Source organism: Budorcas taxicolor, chromosome 20 (assembly GCF_023091745.1).
Source record: "Budorcas taxicolor isolate Tak-1 chromosome 20, Takin1.1, whole genome shotgun sequence".
Classification (NCBI taxonomy): Eukaryota; Metazoa; Chordata; class Mammalia; order Artiodactyla; family Bovidae; genus Budorcas; species Budorcas taxicolor.
The window spans coordinates 47,536,391-47,544,785 of NC_068929.1; positions in this window are offsets into that span (position 1 = coordinate 47,536,391).

An 8,395-nucleotide genomic window follows, 5' to 3' on the forward strand; every position below is an offset into this window, starting at 1 on the left:
TTTTTAGAAATGCAAAGACTCTTCATGCAGAGCTTACTATAGACAGGTGGTCACACTCATGTTTTGTCAGAGACTCAAGGGCAGGTGGAAGAATGAGAAAAGGGTACATGTGATTATCAGAGGCTGTTGATTTAAGCATTCAAGGTAAAATATGAATATGCCATCTTCAGTTTTTTAATTATTCATTTCAGCTTGAATAGTCAAACACATAAATTCTTTAAGTAATTAATGTATCTCTCCTTGTGACATCCTTGAGGCATAGGCAAAAATCTCAGTAATATCAATATATTTGTGTGTTATGCTGATTCCACCTCCCCCACCAAATAAAAACCACAGGCTATCCTTGTAGAAACTTAGATTCAAATGTGACTTTGAAACTGGCTTTTATCACAACCAAATGGAGAAAATTTGGTAAAAATATATTTATAGAAGTGCATGTTCAAATCAGGTGGTAAGAGCTACAACTAGCACTGAGTCTTTGTTAAAGACACTATGCTAATCCCATCATATGCCTTACTGTGTATAATTCTCTTGAGACTCTGAATTGGGTCCAAGTATTGCGACCCAATGAATTGCAGCACGCCAGGCCTCCCTTTCCATCACCAACTCCTGGAGTTCACTCAAACTCATGTCCGTCAAGTTGGTGATGCCATCCAACCATCTCATCCTCTGTTATCCCCTTCTCCTCCTGCCCCCAATCCCTCCCAGCATCAGGGTCTTTTCCAACGAGTCAAGTCTTCTCATGACGTGGCAAAAGTATTGGAGTTTCAGCTCCAACATCAGTCCTTCCAAAGACAACCCAGGACTGATCTCCTTTAGGATGGACTGGTTGGATCTCTTTACAGTCCAAGGGACTCTCAAGAGTCTTCTCCAACTGGTGTGCTGTGATGCGTGGGGTTGCAAAGAGCTGGACATGACTGAGCAACTGAACTGAACTGATGCTCCATGTATCTCCTTGTTCCCCTGGTAGTAGCATCAATCCAAGATATTTTCTTAGCATAATAGATAATAGAAGCACAGGTGAGTAAGTAAATCCAGTAGAATATTTAAAAGCTCTGATTTCATAACACTTGCTGATCCTTTCTTGACTGAATCTCATGATATGATTAAACCCAAACAGTAGACTGTACACTATGCCTGGAGGTTTACATTGCCCAGAGGAGTATTACTCTGGTAGGGCAGAAGAATGACAAATTACCGCATAATAATCTAATCTATTATGCATTGGAATACATGAAAGTATATAGTGATGGATAATACTGGAATAAAATAGGGGCGATTTAAATGTTTAGCTGAAGGAAAAATCAAAGTGATTCCATAATTAAGTCATTTTCAATTATAGTGAAGGTACCAGGCAGGGTTCCTACAGGAAACAGATGGCACATGGAAATTTTGTAATTTGGAAGAGCTTAATAAAAGAAAAAAAATTACAAGATAAAGCCAGGGTATAGAAAACTCACAAAATTACTGCAATACTTTGGAGCTGGCAAAAGCAGGACTCTTAACACCCCTGGCTCTCAAGAGACACTTAGAGGGCTATGATGTGAAAAACAGTCATGAACTGTGTCCAAACAACTGACTACCAGAGGCTGTGCTCTTGGATCCAGTCAGTAATCAGCCTGTGGTAACCCCAAAGATGGTAAGCCGATAAATACCCACATTTACTACTCACATTTCCGCCTACAGCCATCTGCGGCTCCCCATTGGACAAGCCTAGAACTACAAGAGGATACCAGAATCAGTCTCACGGATGACTTCCATATAGGGTGGGTAATTGTTTTTAGGGGCACTGAAAATATATCCTGCATAGAACAGCAAATAATTTATATTTCAATGTAACTTTCAGGGACTGTAAATCTCCGTCGTACTGCCTCTTTCATGTACTCCTAGTATACTGTTCTACTATTCCTTAGTGAGGGAGAGATACAGAGTTGCAAGTAGCAGACTCATTATTACACTTAGGATAGTTAGAGGCTGTTTTGTCACAACTTGTAATGATAGAATATTAGGAATCATAAAGATTAAAAAAAAAAAAACTTGTACTATTGACCTACCTGCTTGAAATCTGGGGTGTTTTTCAAAATATGTATATAATATATGTAAGTGTGTTATACTTGTGAACATTAAACATTTAAGGTTCTCTAACATAACAAAACATAGACATGGGCTGTGAATCTTATGACATCAAGTATTGTGTATTTGACCTTGAGAAAGACATTCAAATTCTCCATGTATCTATTTCTCCATGTTTCATTTTATTCATTTGTGAGGATCTATATAAACTGTAACAGTTAGGCAAATACAGGGAAACTCTTCAGAGTGATGACTTTTACATAATAAGCATTCAGTAAGGTATACTAGTGAATGTTATGTAAGCCCACAACTTTTGATAATATTTCTAACAATTTTTGGAATAAAACTAAGGGAAATATACAACAAAGACATTATAAGCACTAGCTGTAAGAATTCAGCATGTTAAACAAAAATGTAAATATGTGCAGGTTAAATCATGTATACATTTGCTTTAAATATGTTAAACATGATTTTATGAGACTTTCACCAACATTAATGTAACTTTAAGACAGAGCCAAAACAAAATCAAAACACCCAGTTGTGGATGTCACTGGTGATAGAAGCGAGGTCTGATGCTGTACAGAGTAATATTGCATAGGAACCTGGAATGTTAGGTCCATGAATCAAGGCAAATTGAAAGTGGTCAAACAGGAGATGGTAAGTGAATGTCAACATTCTAGGAATCAGAGAACTAGAATGGAATGGAATTGGTGATTTTAACTCAGATGACCATTATATCTACCACTGTGGGCAGGAATCCTTTAGAAGAAATGGAGTAGCCATCATAGTCAACAAGAGTCTGAAATGCAGTACTTGGATGCCAACCTCAAAAATGACAGTATGATCTCTGTTGGTTTCCAAGGCAAACCATTCAGGATCACGGTAATCCAAGTCTATGCCCCGACCTGTAACACTGAAGAAGCTGAAGTTGAACAGTTTTATGAAGACCTAAAAGACCTTCTAAAACTAACACCCAAAAAAAGATGTTCTTTTCATTATAGGGGACTGGAATGCATAAGCAGCAAGTCAAGAAACACCTGGAGTAACAGGCAAATTTGTCCTTGGAGTAGAGAATGAAGCAGGGCAAAGGCTAATAGAGTTCTGCCAAGAGAATGCACTGGTCATAGCAAACACCATCTTCCAACACCACAGGAGAAGATGGTACACATGGACATCACCAGATGGTCAACACCAAAATCAGATTGATTATATTCTTTGCAGCCAAAGATGGAGAAGCTCTATACAGTAAGTAAAAACAAGACCAGGAGCTGACTATGGCTCAAATCATGAACTCCTTAGTGCCAAATTCAGACTTAAATTGAAGAAAGTAGGGGGAACCACTAGACCATTCAGGTATGTCCTAAATCAAATCCCTTATGGTTATACAGTGGAAGTGAGAAACAGATTTAAGGGACTAGATCTGATAGACAGAGTTCCTGATGAACTATGGACAGAGGTTTGTAACATTGTGCAAGAGACAGGGATCAAGACCATCCCCAAGAAAATAAAAGGGAAAAAGAAAAAAAAAAGCTGTCTGAGGAGGCCTTACAAATAGCTGTGAAAAGAACAGAAGCAAAAAGCAAAGGAGAAAAGGAAAGATATACCCATGAGTATAAAAGATATACCCATTTGAATGCAGGGTTCCAGAGAATAGCAAGGAGAGATAAGAAAGCCTTCCCCAGTGATCAATGCAAAGAAATAGAGGAAAACAACAGAATGGGAAAGACTAGAGATCTCTTCAAGAAAATTAGAGATACCAAGGGAACATTTCATGCAAAGATGGGCTCGATAAAGGACAGAAATTTTAAGGGCCTAACAGAACCAGAAGATATTAAGATGGTGGCAATAATATACAGAGGAACTGTAGAAAAATGATCTTCATGACCCAGATAACCATGATGGTGTGATGACTCACCTAGAGCCAAACATCCTTGGAAGGTGAGTCAAGTGGGTCTTAGGAAGCATCATTACCAACAAAACCTGTGGAGGTGATGGAATCCCAGTTGAGCTATTTCAAATCCTGAAAGATGATGCTGTGAAAGTGCTGCACTCAATATGCCAGCAAATTTGGAAAACTCAGCAGTGGCCACAGGACTGGAAAAGGTCAGTTTTCATTCCAATCCCAAAGAAAGGCAATGCCAAAGAATGCTCAAACTACCACACAACTGCACTCATCTCACACACTAGTAAAGTAATGCTCAAAATTCTCCAAGCCAGGCTTCAGCAACATGTGAACCATGAATTTCCAGATATTCAAGCTGGTTTTCGAAAAGGCAGAGGAACCAGAGATCAAATTGCCAACATCCGCTGGATCATGGAAAAAGCAAGAGAGTTCCAGAAAAACAGCTAGTTCTGTTTTATTGACTATGCCAATGCCTTTGACTGTGTAGATCACCGTAAACAGTGGAAAATTCTGAAAGAGATGGGAATACCAGACCACCTAACCTGCCTCTTGAGAAATCTCTATGCAGGCCAGGAAGCAACAGTTAGAACTGGACATGGGACAACAGACTGGTTTCAAATAGGAAAAGGAGTATGTCAAGGCTATATCTTGTCACCCTGCTTATTTAACTTATATGCAGAGTACATCATGAGAAATGCTGGGCTGCAAGAAGCACAAGCTGGAATCAAGATTGCAGGGAGAAATATTAATAACCTCAGATATGTAGGTGATACCACTCTTATGGCAGAAAGTGAAGAAGAACTAAAGAGCCTCTTTATGAAAGTGAAAGAAGAGAGTGAAAAAGTTGGCTTAAAGCTCAACATTCAGAAAACGAAGATCATGGCATCCACTCCCATCACTTCATGGCAAACAGATGGGGAAACAGTGGAAACAGTGAGAGACTATTTGAGGGGCTCCCAAATCACTGCAGATGGTGACAGAAGCCATGAAATTAAAAGATTCTTGCTCCTTGGAAGTTATGAGAAACCTAGACAGCATATTAAAAAGCAGACATTGCCAACAAATGTCTGTCTAGTCAAGGCTATGGCTTTTCCAGTAGTCATGTATGGATGTGAGAGTTGGACTCTAAAGAAAGCTGAATGTTGAAGAATTGGTGCTTTGAACTGTGGTGTTGGAGAAGACTCGTGAGAGTCCCTTGGTCTGCAAGGAGATCCAACCAGTCCATCCTAAAGGAGATCATCCTGGGTGTTCATTGGAAGGACTGATGTTGAAGCTGACACTGTAATACTTGTGGCTACCTAATTTGAAGAGCTGGGTCATTTGAAAAGGCCCTGATGCTGGGAAACATTGAAGGCAGGAAAATGAGATGACATTGGATGAGATGATTGGATGGCATCACCAACTCAATGTACATGAGTTTTGGTAAACTCTGGGAGTTGATGATGGAAAGGGCAGCCTGGTGTGGTGTGTTCCATGGTGTAGCAAAGAGTCAGACACAACTGAGCAACTGAACTAAACTTAAGGTAACTTTTCCTCAGTTTCTTTTTCTTGTTTCATGGATTTCACTACAGAATGATCAAGTTATGGTAACATGCCTTCAACTTAAAGTAATAGGCTTACAACTTGAATTGTGTCTGCAATGCTATTTTATACTTCGCAAATCCAGGAAAAAAAAAACAAAAAAACAAAAAACCATGAATAACTTCTTGAGGTCTTTGGGGTAGTACAACTTTGCCACCTTTTTGTTTATTTTCTAGCTTTGATTATATCTCCACATGTCTATCTCCATCTTTTTACCTTCACTTTGAAACTAGCCTCCAAGAAATAAAACCAATTTCAAGATATCACCTTACACTGTTTCCAAGCTAGGGACCACCAACTCAAATTCATTTCTGAGCTAAGAGATATGCAACGCCCTTTGGATTGGATCCACGGAATGATCAACTTCAGAAGATAGCCCTGTTATTCTACATACAGGCTTGTTATTCTATACACAGGCTCCAAAATAAGTCCACAAATATGTCCTATCATGAATAATTATTCATGATGGTTGTTTTTTAGGCGCTAAGTCATGTCTGATTCTTTTATAATACCGGGGATTGTAGCCCACCTGGCTCCTCATTCATGGGATTTCCCATGCAAGAATATTGGAGTGGGTTGTCGTCATTTCCTTCTCCAGGAGTTCATTCCTGACCCAGGGCTTGATCTGATGTCTCCTGCATTACCAGGCAGTTTTTACCACTGAGCCACCAGGGAAGACCAATAATAATTTTAACAGTTATTGAAGTAGAATTGCATACAGATATATAACATAAATATCACCCATGCCTTCTGTTTCTATATAGGGAAAAGCTGTGAGTTTCTAAATATCTACCAAGCAATGAAGAAGATCATTTAAAGGAAGAGATGACAGTATTTCAGTTTTAATGTTTAACATATTTTAAGCACTTAATATATCCGTTGGAAGAAAAGGATTAGTCAGAAGCTGTATATTCAGTCCTAAAGACCATTACTATTCAGAAAAAACAAACAAACAAAAAAAACACTTAATTTCCTATGGCATGAAATAGCTATTTTTTTTTAGTTTTCAAGCTAGATTTAACCATATTTGATATGAATAAGTTCATAATGTACTTTTGCAGGAATAATCTTCTCCCAAAGTTGATCAAATTTCTTACCTTTTAAAAAATTTCCTTTCTCACTTTTTAAAAAAGACTTTAAATCTTATTTCATCAAAAATCCTCTAATAATAATTACATAAGATTAAAACAGACTGTGTATGTATATCACAACAAACTGGAAAATTCTTAACAATATGGGAAGAGCAGACCACTTTGCCTGCCTTCTGAGAAACCTATATGCAGGTCAAGGAGCAACTGTTGGAACTGGACATGAAACAACTGATTCCAAATTGGGAAAAAGATACATCAAGGCTGTATATTGTCACCCTGCTTATTTAACTAATATGCAGACTACATCATAAGAAATGCCAGGCTGGATGACTCACAAGCTGGAATCAAGATTGCAGGGAAAAATATCAATAACCTCAGATATGTAGATGGCACCACCCTAATGGCAGAAAGTGAAAACAAACTGAAGAGACTCTTGATAAAAGTGAAAGAAGAGAGTGAAAAAAACTGGGTTAAAGCTCAACATTGAAAAACCTAAGATCAGGGCATCGAGTCCCATCATTTCATGGCAAATAGATAGGGAAAAAATGGAAACAGTGAGAGACTTTATTTTCTTAGGTTCCAAAATCACTGTGGATGTTTAACTGCAGCTATGAAATTAAAAGATGCTTGCTCCTTGGAACCATGACAAACCTTGACAGCAAGTTAAAAAGCAGAGACATCACTTTGCCAACAAAGGTCCACATAAACAAAGCTATGGTTTTTACAGTAGTCATGTATGGATCTGAGAGTTGGACCATAAAGAAGGCTGAGCACCAAAGAACTGATGCTTTCAAATTGTAGTGCTGGAGAATACTCTCGAAAGTCCCCTGGTAAACAAGGAGTTCAAACCAGTCAATCCTAAAGGAAAGCAACACTGAAGATTCACTGGAAGGACTGATGCTGAAGCTGTAATACTTTGGCCACCTGATGTAAAAAGCTGACTCACTGGAAAAGACCCTGATGCTGGGAAGGGCTGTACAGTTCAGTCACTCAGTTGTGTCTGACTCTTTGCAACCCCATGAATCGCAGCATGCCAGGCCTCCCTGTCCATCACCAACTCCCAGAATCTACCCAAACTCACGTCCACCGAGTCGGTGATGCCATCCAACCATCTCATCCTCTGTCCTCCCCTTCTCCTCCTGCCCCCAATCTCTCCCAGCATCGGGTGTTTCCCAGTGAGTTAACTCTTCACATGAGGTGGCCAAAGTATTGGAGTTTCAGTTTCAACATCAGTCCTTCCAATAAACACCCAGGACTGATCTCCTTTAGGCTGGACTGGCTGGATCTTCCTGCAGTCCAAGGGAAACTCAAGAGTCTTCTCCAACACCATGGTTCCAAAGCATCAATTCTTCGGCATTTAGCTTTATTCACTATCCAGCTCTCACATCCATACATGACTACTGGAAAAATCATAGCCTTGACTAGACAGACCTTTGTTGGCAAAGTAATGTCTCTGCTTTTAAATCTGCTATCTAGATTGGTCATAACTTTCCTTTCAAGGCTGAGAGAGGTGGAAAAGGGGGCAACAGAGAATGAGATGGTTGGGGTCATCACTGAACTGACTCAATGGACATGAGTTTGAGCAAATTTGGAGAAAAAACTCAAAGACAGGGAAGCATTGATGCTTCAGTCCCAGGATCACAGAGTCAGACACAATTTAGTGACTGAAAATTCATCACCACATGGGATATCAGTTCAGTTCAGTTGCTCAGTCGTGTCCGACTCTTTGCAACCCCATGAATCACAG